Here is a 19,292-nt window from a genome sequence, read left to right as displayed (position 1 = left end):
CCATTTCCTGCAACCAGATCTCAAGCCTCAGACCAGGGCGAGGAAGGCTCTCTCAGTGGCAGTCAAGGTCACCATCATGCTCAACTTCTATGCCAGCGCATCCTTCCAGTGTGCAACAGGAGACATCTCCAACATCTCCCAGTTTGCCGTGCATTGCTCAATCGCAAGGTCACAGAGGCGCTCTACAGAAGGAGAAGGGACTACATTTCCTTCCCCATCACCAGAGAGAAGCAGGATGAACGTGCATGTGGCTTTGCCAGGATAGCAGGCTTCCCCATGGTGCAGGGCAGCATTGACTGAACCCATGTCGTTTTGCGGGTACCACATAACAATCCTGAGGTATTCCATAACCGCAAAGGTTAGCATTCACTGAATGTGCAGTTGGTGTGCAACCTCACATAGGGAATCCTCACTGTCAATGCCTGCTATCCTGGCAGCAGCCACGATGCATTCAACCTGCGCCAGACCGTTTTGCCAGCTCTTTTCCAGACACCACATCAAGCTCACGGCTGGCTGCTCAGAGACAAGGGCTATCCGCTCTCCACCTGGCTCTTGACTCCCCTCCGCAACCCCAACACTCCTGCCCAGAACTTATATAATGAGAGCCATATCCCCATCAGGACCATCGTTGAGCAGACTATTAATGCTCATACAACGGTTCCGCTGCCTTGACTGCTCGGGTGAGCGGGTGTCCCTTTTCGTTGTCATCTGCTGCTTGCTGCACAACTTGGCCATTATGAGGGCGCAGCCATTGCCACCAGTCATAGCTCCACCACCTCACGGTGCCACAGCAGACCTTGGGGGAGATGACTTACCAGGGGAAGGCACCAGCAGTCAGGTTCATGGCACCATGGGTGGCTCTGCTGCACATAAGGGCGGGAAAAAGAGTGGGAGAGCTATAGTGATAGGGGACTCAATTGTAAGGGGAATAGATAGGAGTTTCTGCAGCCGCAACTGAGACTCCAGGATGGTATGTTGCCTCCCTGGTGCAAGGGTCAAGGATGTCTTGGAACGGCTGCAGAGCATTCTGGAGAGGGAGGGTGAACAGCCAGTCGTCGTGGTACATGTAGGTACCAACGATATAGGTAAGAAGTGGGAAGAGGTCCTACAAGCTGAATTTAGGGAGCTAGGAGTTAAATTAAAAAGTAGGATGTTGTAGGTATTAGGCACCCTAGGGCAACGGCACCTGCAGGATAAGGTTAGAATTAAATATGTAACTTGTACCATAAAATGGCTACCAGTGAAGCCTCAAGGAATTTATGTTAGCTGAAATAGATCACATTCCTGGAGACTGATACTTGTTGTTTCCCACACACAGGACCAGCAAGCAAGCTCTGCAGGTGTCTCTAATCAGCTAGGACTCAGGACCAAATGTTCTAGTAACAATACGGCTCTGTAGCAGGATAGAGATAAGGAGGCTACCCAATGCCAGCATGCAAGGACAGTAAGATAAGAGAGGCCCAGGCCATGTTACAAGACACATGAGTCATCCCTAGCAACATACTCCTTAACAATACATCTCTTGGCAACACATGAGCCACTTTACGTTTAGAGACTAACGCTATTGGTCTAATGTAACTGTAGTAAACTGTTGTAAAACATATAAAGATCCATGAAACCCTTTGTTCAGCGGAGAGAAGCCTGGACTCAGTCTTGTGATTTCCTCCCCGCTGACGTAAATAAAGGCCGCACTGGCGTTGGAACCGACTCTGAGTGTTGAGTGATTTTTCTGACAAACACTAACACTAACAGTGGCGTCACAAACAGGATTTCGGGGTCACTGGACGCCTTTGGAAAAACCCGAGTGAGTATAAAAAACGATTTTTAATTCTAAAGGGTGCGGAAGGTGGATGCTGGTTGATCGACACGAGGGGACGGTCCAATATCTCAAACACCTAGCCTGAGCCTGAATTAAGAGGACTTTAGTCCCAAGTGACGGCCAGGAATTAAGTAGGTTCCGGGAACACACTTGGACCGTGGGATCGTGATACTGAAAGACATCTTCCGAACCCAGTAGTGTAATTTGAGATATACCCCGGGGTAGAACCAAGCGGTGTACAGCGGCTAACGGAATCCAAACCTGTGAACAGGGTCGGACCAACAGGCAAGAGCGGTGGTGGGTAGTCGTTAAGGTTAACGTAAGCACTGCGGGAATTGCTTAAACGCGTTTTAAGAATTGTATAAGTCTGTGTAACAGCAGAACTTGTGACCTGACAGTAGCTAGGAGACGGTCTACTACAAGTAACGCTAGGCAGAAAGCGGACCTCTGAGAGTAGATACCTAACGGATCTAGTCCTACCCAGGAATGGCCATGAATGCAAGTAAACTCGAGTGGGGATCAGAAGGGTCCATTACCCGCCATCTGGCTGAAAAGCAAAAGAAACTAATCGAGAAAATGATTCGAGCAGGGTGGGATACTCAGGACCTGCCAGCAGCCCAACGGGAATGGTGGGAGAAGGAACGGAAAGTCAAAAAGAAAAAAAAGGCTGTGGTCTTGATACTGTGAGCCCATGTAAATTAACATAGGAAGTTAATCAATAAAATAAACTGACGGTGATTGTCTTAAGTGAAGTATGGAAGAGGAATAGAGCCGGCCTAAACAATAGGAAAGAAGAGAGACTTTTGTGAACGTCTGTTTTAAATGAGAAGTGCCTGTGTGATTTTTGACTGCGGAATGAATTTTTTATGTTTTCATCTTCCGAAAGCCTGGTTGGAAGAGGAATGCAAGTGTCTGTTTATTTTAGAAACAGAGTGAAAGTCTTTTTTAACCCTTTGTAGTGTTGTCCTGTATGTGGGAAGTTTTAAGACATTTTAAGTTAGAAACGCAGGTGTGGATTTATTCGGATGATAAGTTACGGAGCTAGGAAATGTACAAAGAATAGGTTTGTTGAGTAAAACATAATAAATACATGGTCCCGGTGGTTAAAAAAAAAAGAATTTACTTGTCGAAAGAAAACGTGCAATGATTGATTACATTGGATTGAAAGACATAAATTTAGTCTCGGAATGAGATAAAGAATGCCTTTTAAGAAAGCTTCTAGCTCAAAACAAAAAAAGGTTTGAAATAAAGATTGAAATTACAAAGTTTGAATTGGGATTTTGAGATATTCAGAGAAGGCACAGAAAATACTGAGGTGGATTCAAAAAAAAATTATTAAATTAAGTCTGATCAGGTCAAACTCCTGGGCGAGTGGCGAGCTATCTGCGAAGGTGTAAAAGGGACTTTTGAAAAATAACGAAAAGCAGCCCTCAAACCCTCAAAGCTAGACTCCATTCCAGTTATGGAGAAAAGAAAAAGATAAAGACGCCACTTTGAAAGTAAACAAATTATTTTAAATTAGCAACTTTATGGAGTTACGGGCCCTCCGTGTAAAGATACAAAACCTAATTTGAAGAAAGAAAAAAAAAGATGTAACGGACTAAATAAGTGCTGAAAAAAAAATTTTTTTGTGATGGAAAAAAGACATAACTTACTAAATACTAGTTGATGTTTGCTATGAAAAGAAAGATATTGGTTTAATTAGAAAAAGAAAAAATAATAATGATTTTAAATTATGAGAAAGTTTCAATGCAGTTTGAAAAGATTTCCAAAATGGACAGTGTTTATCAAGAAAAGTCCCGAACAGTCTAAACAAGCAGGAGGGTTTTGAAGATAACGAGGAGAAAGAGAGAAATTTAAAAAAAATTGAATTTCAGTGAACAAAATTGCTATTGTATGTGTGGTCTTGTTTTAAATCAATTAAAAAAAAATTATTTGGCAAGTACTTGAATTAGAAGTTAAGAAAACATTGGAGTTTACTCTAATGATTTATGCTGTTTAACGGATTACTAATTTCTAAGCCAGTTTTGAAGGCACAAAGACTTTTTTTTTCAGATGATTACGTGAAGTCACGTAATGACATCAGGTCTTCTTACAAACCTGGAAAGGAGTTAACCCTTTCCATTGACAGCCGTTTTATACTGAACATTATTAATTTGGATTTCTTATTAGAAAAAAAAGACTCACCTAACAGAGGAAACAAAAATAAAAACAGAACTAGCTTATGTAATAATACTTGCCTGATACAATAAAGAAATAGATACTCAAACAAAACAAATTGAAGAGTTAAAAGCTAAGATATTTAAGTGGGTAAAGACACGGGCGCACGCCCCACAGATTCAACTCGAAATGGTTCGATTATAACCTTGTGCTTCTGATTTCGCAGGGTGACAGGGATACTCGTAGAGCAAAACCTAACCCCTGGTGACGACCAGGCCGTCTGTTTAAAATTACAGATAATACCTACCAGAATGGGAATACGAACGGCACTCCTCGTAATATGGATAGCCCTGCGACAGGCACGTACCCTGGACGACACCGACGGATTGCAGCGCACTCAGGAAATAAACAACTACATGAACTATGGAGTCTTGTTTAATTTAACGGATGGAATGTGCATCCCAGCAGCCAAGGACTGGAGCAAGGACAGGACTTATTTTAATGCATGGTTACAAGTGAATCCTAATAAGAATCCTAATAAGAATAAGAGTATGTGTACAGTGCTCCACGGGTATAAGGAGCAGCTGCATTAAACGGAGGGATGTCAAAGGGGCTGATGAATGTACTTTCGGCATAATTTGCGCCGGGACAATCCCAGCAATCAGTCATCCGCAAAAAGGGAGTGGGGCTGTGTGGGTACTACGAGGAGGTGGGGGCGGCTGCAATATCATTGTATGTATGCTTCTCACCCCCTCCGACACCGCGCCCCATAAGAACCACTACATTGCCCGAGGAACTGCCTTGTCCCATAACTACTAAGGGACCAGAAAATGGGATTGTAATGTACAACGAAGGGGAATTATTGTATGATAATGGTAAACATGAAATTGTGCCTGTCCTGATCAATATTTCAGGCATCCAGATGCCGGAATACTGTACAGAACAGTCAAGCAAAATGTACAATGTATTAAGTAAAGTTGTAATGCAGCAGGCTGCCGATGCAATGGGTGCCAGTAGATTCTGAGGACAGGGGTCAGCCCCCAGGATAGTTAATGATATTGCTACCGTTTACAATACAGGGACCTCCGTAGTAAACTCGATAGATATACAAGGGTTAAATGAGAGGGTGGAACAGCTTAGAGGGGTGATGAAGGGGTTATTAGAGAGGGTGGAGCAAAACCAGGAAGACCAAGCCAACCTAGGAAAGGAGGGTGCCGAAATCCAGTTGGATGGCATCTCAGTCCTGGAAGCTCACGCCAAAACCATCAATCACCTCATTGATAGAGAAAAAGAGGATACAGGAAAGCAAAGACAGGGGCAACTCTGTCACGCTTATGGTCTGTGAATGGTAGGACAGATCCGCCACAATCTCGACCAGATCCAACGCGGGGAAGTACCCGATTGGATAGACAGTTCACATTTGGCTCAGTTGGCAAACCAGTGGGGGACTCTGGATAACTGAACTCTGAAGGGACTGATCCGAGTATACCCAGCAATTCCAGACTGCCAGATGGGAAGGAATACTGGGATAGGGATAGTCCTGATGATCCCTATAGCCACGCCAGACTCAGGGCCGTTCCCCCTGTACCAACTAGAGAATATCAGAGTAATACGGGAAAATGTCTCCATCCGTTATTATCTGAGCACCACCTCCACCGTTCGCCGAAACGACATACTTACCGGGATTTCCCTAACAGATTGCAAGCAAAGAGGGGGGATCACAGTATGCCCTCACCCGGTAGGCCGAGGTGAGCTAGACGAGTGCGGGTTTAACCGAACCGACAGGTGTGTACTAGAAATAGTGCCCGCACACAGGCACTTCGCGAGAGCAGGCTACGGAGGGAAGGGAAGATACTGCGACTCTACTACAGAGCGTTCATACCAGTATAATGACCTGCAGTGCCCTATACCACAGCCAAACCTTTGCTTTACGCCACTGCGACCTGTCACGATCGGGCAAGCACATATCACCCAGGTTAGGCGCCAGAAGCCTGAAGTTATTGAGGTAACCAATCAGCTCCATGATCATTTGCAGGGTTATGACGAGCCAGATCAGGTCCCTATCCCACATCTAACCGAAGTATTACGAGAATTGAGGCTCAGGGTGGGCCAATCCGTAAAGCTCTACCACCAACTGCAAACTAAAATAAAAGTACTGGAAGAAGATATCGAAATAGACTTGCAAAGTCAGAGTTGGTGGAGAAAGGTCTGGGACTGGGGAATAAATGTGAACATCCATCCTTGGATTCGTATAATTTCACACATGCTGGTCGGGATACAATCTTAGCAATAACTAAGCAGACACCATGCACAACGAAGAGGGACCCAGGATCGGTCCCCAAATAATAAACAAGCCTATCTAATAAAAGAGAAGGAGAATTTGACCTTAGTTAATTTGATCTAAGCAACCGGGACTCCTGAAACCGCGTGACTGGCCAGCACGTTGAGGCAGGGAGTACCGGGCCGTGCACAAAATCTAACATAAGTAGGGCGGTCGGTTAAAGGGGGACTAGGACTAGTCCCCTTACGGAAAGGAGAGAATTGTTGTTGGTATTAGGCACCCTAGGGCAACGGCACCTGCAGGATAAGGTTAGAATTAAATATGTAACTTGTACCATAAAATGGCTACCAGTGAAGCCTCAAGGAATTTATGTTAGCTGAAATAGATCACATTCCTGGAGACTGATACTTGTTGTTTCCCACACACAGGACCAGCAAGCAAGCTCTGCAGGTGTCTCTAATCAGCTAGGCCTCAGGACCAAATGTTCTAGTAACAATACGGCTCTGTAGCAGGATGGAGATAAGGAGGCTACCCAATGCCAGCATCCAAGGACAGTAAGATAAGAGAGGCCCAGGCCATGTTACAAGACACATGATTCATCCCTAGCAACATACCCCTAAGCAACACATCTCTTGGCAACATATGAGCCACTTTACGTTTCGAGACTAACGCTATTGGTCTAATGTAACTGTAGTAAACTGTTGTATGTAACTGTAGTAAACTGTTGTAAAACATATAAAGATCCATGAAACCCTTTGTTCAGTGGAGAGAAGCCTGGACTCAGTCTTGTGATTTCCTCCCCGCTGGCGTAAATAAAGGCCGCACTGGCGTTGGAACCGACTCTGAGTGTTGAGTGATTCTTCTGACAAACACTAACACTAACAGAGGACCTCAAAGGTAGTAATCTCTGGATTGCTACCAGTGCCACGTGCTAATCAGAGTAGAGGGAGCAGGATAGTTAGAATAAATACGTGGCTTGAGCAGTGGTGCAAGAGGGAGGGATTCAAATTCTTGGGACATTGGAACCAGTTCTGGGGGAGGTGGGACCTGTACAAAAGGGACGGTTTGCACTTGGGCAGGACTGGAACTGATATCCTGGGGGTAAGATTTGCTAATGCAGTTCGGGAGTGTTTAAACTAGTATGGCAGGGGGATGGGAACCTATGCAGCGAGACAGGGCAAAGTAATATGGAGTCAGAAACAGATGGTAGAAAGGTAAAAAGCAATAGTGGAAGGTCGAGTAAACAAAGGCAAGAAACAAAAAGGACCACACTACATCATAATTCTAAAAGGACAAAGGGTGTTAGAAAAAACAAGCCTGAAGCCTTTGTGTCTTAATGCAAAGAGCATCCGAAGGAAGGTGGATGAATTAACTGTGCAAATAGATGTTAACAGATATGATGTGATTGGAATTACAGAGACGTGGCTCCAGGATTATCAGGGCTGGGAACTCAACATCCAACGATATTCAACATTCAGGAAGGATAGAATAAAAGGAAAATGAGGTGGGGTAGCATTGCTGGTTAAAGAGGAGATTAATGCAATAGTTAGGAAGGACATTAGCTTGGATGATGTGGAATCTATATGGGTAGAGCTGCAGAACACCAAAGGGCAAAAAACGTTAGTGGGAGTTGTGTACAGACCTCCAAACAGTAGTAGGGATGTTGGGGAGGGCATCAAACAGGAAATTAGGGGTGCATGCAATAAAGTTGCAGCAGTTATCACGGGTGACTTTAATATGCATATAGATTGGGCTAACCAAACTGGAAGCAATACGGTGGAAGAGCATTTCCTGGAGTGCATAAGGGATGGTTTTCGAGACTAATATGTTGAAGAACCAACTAAGGGGGAGGCCATCTTAGACTGGGTGTTGTGTAATGAGAGAGGATTAATTAGCAATCTCATTGTGCGCAGCCCCTTGGGGAAGAGTGACCATAATATGCAGCAATTCTACATTGGGATGGAGAATGAAACAGTTAATTCAGAGACCATGGTCCAGAACTTAAAGAAGGGTAACTTTGAAGGTATGAGGCGTGAATTGGCTAGGATAGATTGGCGAATGATACTTAAGGGGTTGACAGTGGATGGGCAATGGCAGACATTTAGAGACCGCATGCATGAACTACAACAATTGTACATCCCTGTCTGGCGTAAAAATAAAAAAGGGAAGGTGGCTCAACCGTGGCTATCAAGGGAAATCAGGGATAGTAGTAAAGCCAAGGAAGTGGCATACAAATTGGCCAGAAATAGCAGCGAACCCAGGGACTGGGAGAAATTTATAACTCAGCAGAGGAAGACAAAGGGTTTGATTAGGGCAGGGAAAATAGTTTACGAGAGGAAGCTTGCAGGGAACATTAAGACAGACTGCAAAAGCTTCTATAGATATGTAAAGAGAAAAAGGTTAGTAAAGACAAACGTAGGTCCACTGCAGTCAGAATCAGGGGAAGTCATAACGGGGAACAAAGAAATGGCAGACCAATTGAACAAGTACTTTGGTTCGGTATTCACTAAGGAGGACACAAACAACCTTCCGGATGTAAAAGGGGTCAGAGTGTCAAGTAAGAAGGAGGAACTGAGGGAAATCCTTATCAGTCGGGAAATTGTGTTGGGGAAATTGATGGGATTGAGGGCCGATAAATCCCCAGGGCCTGAGGGTCTGCATCCCAGAGTACTTAAGGAGGTGGCCTTGGAAATAGCAAATGCATTGACAGTCATTTTCCAACATTCCATTGACTCTGGATCAGTTCCTATCGAGTGGAGGGTAGCCAATGTAACCCCACTTTTTAAAAAAGGAGGGAGAGAGAAAACAGGGAATTATAGATCGGTCAGCCTGACATTGGTTGTGGGTAAAATGATGGAATCAATTATTAAGGATGTCATAGCAGCGCATTTGGAAAGAGGTGACATGATAGGTCCAAGTCAGCATGGATTTGTGAAAGGGAAATCATGCTTGACAAATCTTCTGGAATTTTTTGAGGATGTTTCCAGTAGAGTGGACAATGGAGAACCAGTTGATGTGGTATATTTGGACTTTCAGAAGGCTTTCGACAAGGTCCCACACAAGAGTTTAATGTGCAAAGTTAAAGCACATGGGATTGGGGGTAGTGTGCTGACATGGATTGAGAACTGGTTGGCAGACAGGAAGCAAAGAGTAGGAGTAAATGGGTACTTTTTAGAATGGCAGGCAGTGACTCGTGGGGTACCGCAAGGTTCTGTGTTGGGGCCCTGGCTGTTTACATTGTACATTAATGACTTAGACGAGGGGATAGAATGTAGCATCTCCAAATTTGCGGATGACACTAAGTTGGGTGGCAGTGTGAGCTGCGAGGAGGATGCTATGAGGCTGCAGAGTGACTTGGATAGGTTAGGTGAGTGAGCAAATGCATGGCAGATAAAGTATAATGTGGATAAATGTGATGTTATCCACTTTGGTGGTAAAAACAGAGAGACAGGCTATTATCTGAATGGTGACAGATTAGGAAAAGGGGAGGTGCAATGAGACCTGGGTGTCATGGTACATCAGTCATTGAAGATTGGCATGCAGGTACAGCAGGCGGTTAAGAAAGCAAATGGCATGTTGACCTTCATAGCGAGGGGATTTGAGTACAGGGGCAGGGAGGTGTTACTACAGTTGTACAGGGCCTTGGTGAGGCCACACCTTGAGTATTGTGTACAGTTTTGGTCTCCTAACTTTAGGAAGGACATTCTTGCTATTGAGGGAGTGCAGCGAAGGTTCACGAGACTGATTCCCGGGATGGCGGGACTGACATATCAAGAAAGACTGGATCAATTGGGCTTGTATTCACTGGAGTTCAGATGAATGAGAGGAGATCTCATCGAAACGTTTACAATTCTGACGGGTTTAGACAGGGTAGATGCAGGAAGAATGTTCCCAATGTTGGGGAAGTCCAGAACCAGGGGTCACAGTCTAAGGATAAGGGGTAAGCCATTTAGGACCGAGATGAGGAGAAACTTCTTCACCCAGAGAGTGGTGAACCTGTGGAATTCTCTACCACAGAAAGTTGTTGAGGCCAATTCACTGCATATATTCAAAAAGGAGTTAGATGCAGTCCTTACTACTCGGAGGATCAAGGGGTATGGCGAGAAAGCAGGAATGGGGTACTGAAGTTGCATGTTCAGCCATGAACTCATTGAATGGTGGTGCAGGCTCGAAGGGCCGAATGCCCTACTCCTGCACCTATTTTCTATGTTTCAACATCCTGGGGAGTCACCAATGACCAGAAACTTAACTGGACCAGCCACATAAAATGCCATGGCTACTAGAACAGGTCAGAGGCTGGGTATTCTGTGGCAAGTGTGTCATGTCCTGACTCCCCAAAGCCTCTCCACCACCTTCAAAGCTCGTTTGATGCAATACTCTCCACTTTCTGGATAGACGCAGCTGCAACAATACTCAGAAAGCTTGACGCCATCCAGAACAAAGCAGTTCAAAGATCGGCACCACATCCACTAGTCTAAACACCCATCCTCTCCACTACCGGTGTAGCGTGTCTGCAGTGTATTTTCCTTTTGGGGTCAGGAGGAGCAGGAGTGGTTCCAACTGACAGCCTCCTACCGCCTTACATTCTACTCCTACCTGCCGGCCATCTGCCACTTCCTACCGCTTCCCAGTGGGCAATTAACCATGCAGATGAAGCCCGGGAGTTAAAGTCCCCTGAGACTCATGCTGCTGAGATCACGTAGGAAAACCACATACTTCAGTCAGTGCCCATCCGATTCTCACCCCGAGGTAAAATGGAGGCGACAGTCTTTATATCAGTTATGTTCCCAATGAATGCTGTACAGCAAACCTGTAATATTATCACACGTTGACTACGTGGTTGTGTTAACTTCCGACATTGTAGGTCTGTCCCACAGTAGATCCACCACATCGTTTTTCTTTCTTTGACTGCACTTAAAAGTAATTTTGTCAAGATTAAAGTTATTCAGCTTTTCTCAATATTTACATAATTTTCATCAGTTATTTTGTGTGGCAGATAGTTTCTCATAAAGAATGAGCTGCATGTTTTCAAGTAGCGTGTGCCTGTTGATGGCGCTGTACACAACCTGGGTTACAATATTTCAGCCTGGAAGAATAAATACAACCTGTAGACAACCTGTTCTGTTTCGCAGTTATGTTCAGATTTCCAGCAGCTGCAGTGTTTTGTTATTGTTTATATGCATTATAGTCTTGCTGAGATTCACAAACAAAATAACCACCCAGTGGAGATTTGACATTGGACGATAGGGTAAAACGAGCAATACCAATTGAATTGCCTGTTCTCCATCCTTCCTGAATATCGGGAGTGTCATGTATGTACATGCTGTTTGTAGCCACCAGATGGTGTCATGGTGCTGCTCGGGTATAAAAGTCCAGCCATTTTGTGAGTCAGGCACTTTGGGACTAAATATAGTACAGGCAAGGTTGTACCTTGCTTAGTTAAACAGTACTCAGTTTGAACCTTTATTGCATACATAACATTTGGCAACTAGAATATAAGAACCTGTGTTTGCAAAATGAGCACGATTGGATTTTTAGAGCGATTCGTGGAGGGAGAAGATTGGGCAGACTTTGTGAGCCATTTGAACCAGTATTTCGTGGCCAACAAAATGAAGGGGCTCGATGATGCAGATCGGCGCTGGGCCGTGTTCCTCACTGTGTGCGGTTCAAAGATCAAAAGTCTGATAAAGAATCGACTCATGCCTAGTGATCCAACAGAGAAAACGTACAAGGAGTTGTGTACATTGGTGCGGGAGCACCTCAAGCCAGACGACGACATCATCATCTCGAGATGCAAGCTTTATACACACATTCGATCGGAGGGCCAGAGCGCAGCGGAATTCGTTGCCAACCTGAGACGTCTAGCGGGACCGTGCAAGTTCGGGACGGTGTTGGCAGACATGCTGCGGGACTTCTTTGTTATCGGTATCAACCACGAGGTGATCCTGCGCAAACTTCTGGCAGTGGAGGAGTTGGATTTAAAAAGGGCCATCCAGATCGCTCAATCATGTGTGACACCGGACAGGAGTTTAAAGCAAATGTCAGTGAAGAGCCGAACCTTGGCAAGTATTGTAAATGCGATTGATTCGGCGTTCGGCAGAGCGGCACATGGCAAGTACCTATCTGGCTGCGTTCGCGAATGATTCAGCGTTCAGCAGAGCGGCACATGGCAGGGCCTATCCGGCTACGTTCGCAAAACCTGTGGCTGCCCAAAGTCCGCCAGCGGGAAGGTATCCGACTTCTCTGTGTTGGCGTCGTGGGGAAAATCATCGGCATGAGCAGTCTGAAAGTGGGCATTTCCAGCGCAAGTCTCCGCAGATGAGCAAGTGAGCTGCGACACGCCACATGGAGGATGATAGTCAGACTAGCACAGATCCGGAAACGCAATCCAAGATACCAGAGGAGGAAGTGTATGGATTGTACTCTTTCATAACCAAGAGTAAACCAATTTTGATTAATGTGAAGCTTAACGGGATACCGGTGTCGATGGAACTGGACACAGGGGCGAATCAATCCATCATGAACGAGAGGGCATTTAATAAGCTGTGGGATACTAAGACTGCGAGGCCCAGGCTGAGCCCTTTTAACGCCAAGCTGCGCATGTACACCAAAGAACTGATAAAGATGATTGGCAGTGCACAAATTAACGTGTCGCATAATGGTGCGGTTCACGAGTTACCGATGTAGATTGTTCCAGGCAATGGCCCAATGCTGCTCGGCGGGAGCTGGTTGGAGAAAATCAGATGCGACTTGAATGACATAAAGGCGTTGTCATCGGAGGAAGATATATGTGCCCAAGTATTGAGCAAGTTCCCCTCGCTGTTCGAACCGGGTATCGGCAACTTCACGGGAGTCAAGGTGCAGATCCACGGGGACTCTGATGCAAGACCTGTCCATCATAAAGCTCGGGCAGTGCCATATATGATGAGGGATGTAAAGTCCTTACTCTACAGTATAAAACCACATGAGGCACATTCTGGGGACAAGGTCACTCTGTGACATTAACTCTTTATTCACAGGACTCCAAAAACGATGACCCTGCGTGGGACCTCCCTTTTTATACCTGTGTGATCAGGTAAAGAGTGTCTCCCACAAGTTCACCCCTTGTGGTCAAGGTGTGCATCTAGGTTGAGTGTATACAGTAATACAGTGGTGTTACATTGTGGTTGCATACATGACAAGGGAGAAGGTCGAAATTGAATTGGACAGACTCCAATGTGAAGGGATCATATCACCGGTCGAATTTAATGAATGGGCCAGCCCCATTGTTCCTGTGCCGAAAAGTGATGGCACAGTCAGAATCTGTGGAGACTACAAGGCTACGATCAACAGGGTTTCAAAACAAGGTCAGTACCTATTACCGAAGGCTGATGACTTGTTTGCGACACTAGCCGGAGGGAAGTCGTTCACAAAACTGGACTTGACGTCGGCCTATATGACACAGGAGTTAGTCGAGACATCGAAGAGACTTCCGTGCATTAACACGCACAAAGGACTGTTTATTTATTACAGGTACCTGTTTGAAATTCGCTCAGCTGTAGCAATATTCCAGAGGAATGTGGAAAGTCTTCCGAAGTCCGTTCCCAGAACCGTTGTGTTCCAAGATGGCATCCTGATCACCGGTCGTGACTCCAAGGAACATCTAAACAACCTGGAAGAGGTTCTATTGCGTTTGGACAGAGTGCGACTCAGACTTAAACGCTTGAATTGCGTCTTCATGGCACTGGAGGTCGAATTCCTTGGGAGGAAAATTGCCACTGATGGCATCAGACCTACTGGCGTAAAAACCAAAGCCATCAAGAATGCACCGAAGCCGCAGAACGTGACAGAGCTGCATTCATTCCTGGGTCAACTCAACGACTTTGGTAACTTCCGACATTAACTGAGCACCTTACTTGAACCACTGCACATGCTATTGAGAAAAGGCAACAACTGGGTGTGGGGTGCATTGCAAGGCAGCGATTTCGAGAAAGCCACCAATCTGCTTTGCTCAAACAAGTTGCTGGTACATTATGACCCATGTAAACTGTAAAGTCCTTACACTACAGTATGAAACCACATGAGGCACATTCTGGGGACAAGGTCACTCTGTGACCTTAACTCTTTATTCACAGGACTCAAAAGATGATGACCCTGCGTGGGACCTCCCTTTTTATACCTGTGTGATCAGGTAAGGAGTCTCTCCCACAAGTTCACCCCTTGTGGTCAAGATGTATATCTAGGTTGAGTGTATACAGTAATACAGTGGTGTTACATTGTGGTTACATACATGACATCACCTCCCCGCCCCCCAAAGTCTTATTGGGGTCATAGGGTTAGTCTTTCAGGTGGTCTACCCTCCCTCGTGGAGCACCGCAGTTGGGACTCTAGTTGTTGGACACTGGCGTGAGTGTCTGTCACCAGTGGTGATTCCAGCCTGTCCGGGCTGACCGCGGGGATTGTGCATTCTTCTGATTGCTCCTGTTGCTCATTCACTGGCGGTATTGTGAGCTCCATCTCATGGTTTTCTTCAGGTTCCTCCGTGTCGATGCTGAACCTTTTTTTACTTGATCCAGATGCTTACGGCATATCTGACCATTGTTGAGTTTTACCAAAATGACCCTATTCCCCTCTTTGTCAATTACAGTGCCCTCAAGCCATTTGGGCCCCATGGTGTGATTGAGGATGAATACAGGATCATTTATTTCTCTACATCTCCGCCTCAAATTACGGTCATGGTACTCATTTTGTGACTTGCGCTTGCCCTCAACTATTTCGGTCAGGACTGTGTGAATGAGGGACAACCGAGTTTTGAGTGTCCGTTTCATTAGTAGCTCTGCGGGCAGGACCCCCGTGAGCGAGTGCGGCAGCAGGAGACGCGATAGACAGCATTGTAGGGAGGGTCCTTGAATCCTGAGCATACCTTGCTTAATGATTTGGACCGCATGTTCCACCTAGCCATTGGAGGCCGGCTTGAACGGCGCAGTCCTGACGTGGTTGATGCCATTGCCCGATAAAAACTCAGAATTCATAGCTTGTGAAACATGGGCCATTATCAATAACCAGGATGTCCGGCAAGCCATGGGTTGCAAAGATCGCATGTAAGCTTTCCACAGTGGTGGATGACGTGCATGAATTCAGAATGATGTACTCGATCCATTTCAAGTACGTATCTACCACAATAAGGAACATCTTACCCATGAACGGGCCTGCATAGTCAACATGAATGCGTGACCATGGCCTGGTCGGCCAGGGCCACGGGCTGAGCGGGGCCTCCCTGGGGGCATTACCCAGCTGGGCACACGTCGTGCACCTGCGAACACAGTGTTTCAAGTCTGAATCAATTCCAGGCCACCAAACGTGTGACTGGGCAATGGCCTTCATCAGCACAATGCCTGGGTTCTCGATGTGGAGTTCCTGATGAATGCCTCCCTGCCCTTCTGGGGCATAACTACCCGGCTGCCCCATAGTAGGCAGTCGGCTTGGATGGAGAGCTCATCCATTCGTCTGTGGAAAGGTCTGACCTCCTCAGGGCATGCTCCGTGTGCGGGGCATGCTCCGTGTGCGGGCGCCCAATCCCCAGTCAGGACACATTTCTTAATCAGGGATAGGAGGGGATCTCTGTTTGTCCAGATTTTGATCTGGCGGGCTGTGATGGGGGAACCTGCGCTATCAAAGGCATCGACAGCCATGACCATCTCGACGCTTTGCTCCGCTGTCCCCTCAGTGGTGGCCAGTGGAAGCCTGCTGAGCATGTCAGCGCAATTTTCAGTGCTAGGCCGGTGCCGGATGGAGTAGTCATAAGCAGCCAACATGAGAGCCCATCGCTATATGCGAGCTGATGCGTTGGCATTGATAGCCTTGCTGTCTGACAAAAGGGATGTTAATGGCTTGTGGTCCGTCTCTAATTCAAACTTCCTACCAAAGAGGTACTGATGCATTTTTTTTACACCATAGACACATGCAAGCGTTTCCTTCTCGACCATCCCATATCCCCGTTCTGCTTGAGAGAGCGACCTAGAGGCATAAGCCACAGGTTGTAATTGACCCTCAGCTTTGCCCTGCTGCAACACACACCCAACCCCATAGGACGATGCATCACATGTAAGAACCAATTTTGTACAGGGGTCGTACAGGGCCAACAACATGTTTGAACAAAGTAGGTTTCGCGCCCGATCAAAAGCCCGTTCCTGACAGTCCCCCCAAAACCAATCGCAACCCTTTCGCAGGAGCACGTGTAGCAGCTCCAACAACGTGCTCAAGTTCAGCAGAAAGTTCCCAAAATAGTTCAACAGTCCCAGGAATGAATGCCACTCCGATGTGTTGCAGGGCCTGGATGCTCGTCGAATCGCCTCTGTTTTGGTTTCGGTGGGCCGAATCCCATCTGCAGGAACGCTCCTGCCCAAAAACTCAACCTCAGGAGCTAAGAACACACATTTAGACTTCTTGAGTCGCAGGCCTACCCGGTCCAGTCGGCGTAGCACCTCCTCCAGGTTGTGGAGGTGTTCCTCGGTGTCTCGACCCGTGATGAGGATGTCGTCCTGGAATACGATCGTTCCAGGAATGGATTTAAGCAAGCTTTCCATGTTTTGTTGAAAAATCGCGGCCGCTGATCGAATGCCAAATGGGCACCTGTTATAAATGAACAGTCCCTTGTGCGTGGTGATAGTGGTCAGTAGTTTAGATTCGTCGGCCAGTTCCTGGGTCATATAGGCTGAAGTGAGGTCCAACTTGGTGAAAAGCTTGCCGCCTGCCAGCGTGGCGAAGAGGTCCTCTGCTGTCGGGAGCGGGTATTGATCTTGTAGGGACACCCGATTGATGGTGGCCTTGTAGTCGCCACAGATCCTGACAGAGCCATCCACTTTTACGACGGGAACAATGGGGCTCGCCCAGTCACTGAATTCAACAGGCGAGATGATGCCCTCTCTCAACAGCCGGTCCAATTCGCTCTCGATCTTTTCCCGCATCACATACGGCACCGCTCTGGCTTTGTGTTGCACTGGCCTGGTGATGTGTATCACTACTTTAGTGCCTTTGAAAGTCCAAAATCCAGGTTGGAATAGTGAATCTAATTGTTGTAGGACTTCTGAGCACGAACTTCGCTCCACAGATGACATTGCATGAACATCCCCCCATTTCCAGTTCATCTCGGCTAACCAGCTCCTCCCCAACAGTGCAGGACCATTGTCCAGGACAATCCAGGGCAGCAGCCGACTCACTAACCTATTGTGTGTGACAGCCAACATTGCACTGCCTCGCAGCGGAATTAATTCTTTAGTGTAAGTCCGTAATTGTGTCTCAATATATGCTAATTTGGGTCTACTGGCTTTAAGTGGCCATAGCTTCTCAAATTGCTGAACGCCCATGAGTGACTGGTTAGCCCCAGTGTCCAGCTCCATGCATACTTGGATACCGTTTAATAAAACCCTCATCATCATTGGTGACGTTTTGGTGTATGAACTGTGAATATTCGCCACATGGACCCGCTGAACCTCGGTGTCCATCGATTTGCCCCAAAAGTCATCCTGCCTCAAAGAACCCTCTTCTGGTCCATCCGCCTCATATATTAGTTCTGGTTGCAGACTTCCTGCACATTCGAGCTATGTGGCCACTGAGATTGCAGTTCCTGCAGACAAACTGTTGAAATCTGCAAGATCTCGCTGAGTGTTTTCCCCCACACCTCCAGCATGAGTTAAAGTTTCCATTGTTGGGAACAAAGGGACTATGGCCAGGCATTCCGCGCTGACTGTCCCTTTGACTGCTCTTAAGTACCCTATTAGTGGGTGTCAATGGCCCCATCCCGGGCCGCATTGTCCACTGTGATGGCGTGAATGTTCGTTCAGCCTGCCATTGTCTCTGTTGAAGTCCTACTCTGGGGTCTATTGCTGCCTGGGGAGTGTTGGACTGCCCCTGCCTGCCTGCAGGGCTCTGAGTCGCATTGATGATGTTGACTCCCTGATCCATCGGCGCGTTAGAGGCAGAATTGCACGCGTATATTATTTTCATCTCTTCCTCCCCTGCCATGAAAGTTTGAGCTATCAACGCCGCCGCTTCCAAGGCCGAATCCTTGGTCTCAATTAATTTGTGGAAAATTCCCTCATGGCCGATGCCCTCGATAAAGAAGTCCCTTAGCATCTCCCCCCTGCAGGCATCTGTGAACTTAGAGTCTGGCCAAACGCCGGAGGTCAGCTACAAAGTCCGGTATGCTCTGTCCTTCACGACGTCGGTGGGTGTAGAATCTGTGTCGGCCCATATCTATGCTACTCGTCGATTTGAGGTACTCCCCGAGCAATTTGCTAAGTTCTTCAAAGGTTTTGTCCGCCGGCTTTTCGGGTGCTAGTAAGTCCTTCATGAGCGCGTAACTCTTTGGTCCACAGCTGGTCAAAAGATGAGCCCTTCGCTTTTCGGCCGCTGCATTCCCCAGCCATTCTTTCATAACAAAGCTTTGCTGAAGCCTCTCGACAAAATCGTCCCAATCTTCCCCAACACAGTACCATTCCTCTGTGCTACCGGTGGTCATTCTCGTGGGTCGTGAATTCCCGTTTCTCGTCGCCAATGTAAAGTCCTTACTCTACAGTATGAAACCACATGAGGCACATTCCAGGGACAAGGTCACTCTGTAACCTTAACTCTTTATTCACAGGATTCAGAAGACGATGACCCTCTTTTTATACCTGTGTGATTAGGTAAGCAGTGTCTACCACAACTTCGTCCCTTGTGGTCAAGGTGTGCATCTAGGTTGAGTGTATACAGTAATACAGCGGTGTTACATTGTGGTTACATACATGACATCAACGTTTAGTTTTGGCCTGTGGCGCATCGTCATATGGAATTGGTTGCGTGTTACAACAAGCCAATGAGTCGGGGAAACTTCAACTTGTCGCGTATGCATCCAAAAGTTTGTCTAAAGCAGTAAGAGCCTACAGTATGGTAGCAAAAGAAGCTTTAGCATGTGTGTACGGTGTTAAAAAGATGCATCAATACCTGTTCGTTCTGAGGTTTGAATTAGAGACCGATCGCAAGCCACTCATTTTGTTGTTTTCCAAGAGCAAA

This window comes from Pristiophorus japonicus, chromosome 6 (genome assembly GCF_044704955.1).
Source record: "Pristiophorus japonicus isolate sPriJap1 chromosome 6, sPriJap1.hap1, whole genome shotgun sequence".
In the NCBI taxonomy this organism is placed as follows: domain Eukaryota; kingdom Metazoa; phylum Chordata; class Chondrichthyes; family Pristiophoridae; genus Pristiophorus; species Pristiophorus japonicus.
The sequence above is the reverse complement of the archived record's forward strand: the minus strand, read 5'-3'. Positions refer to the sequence as shown.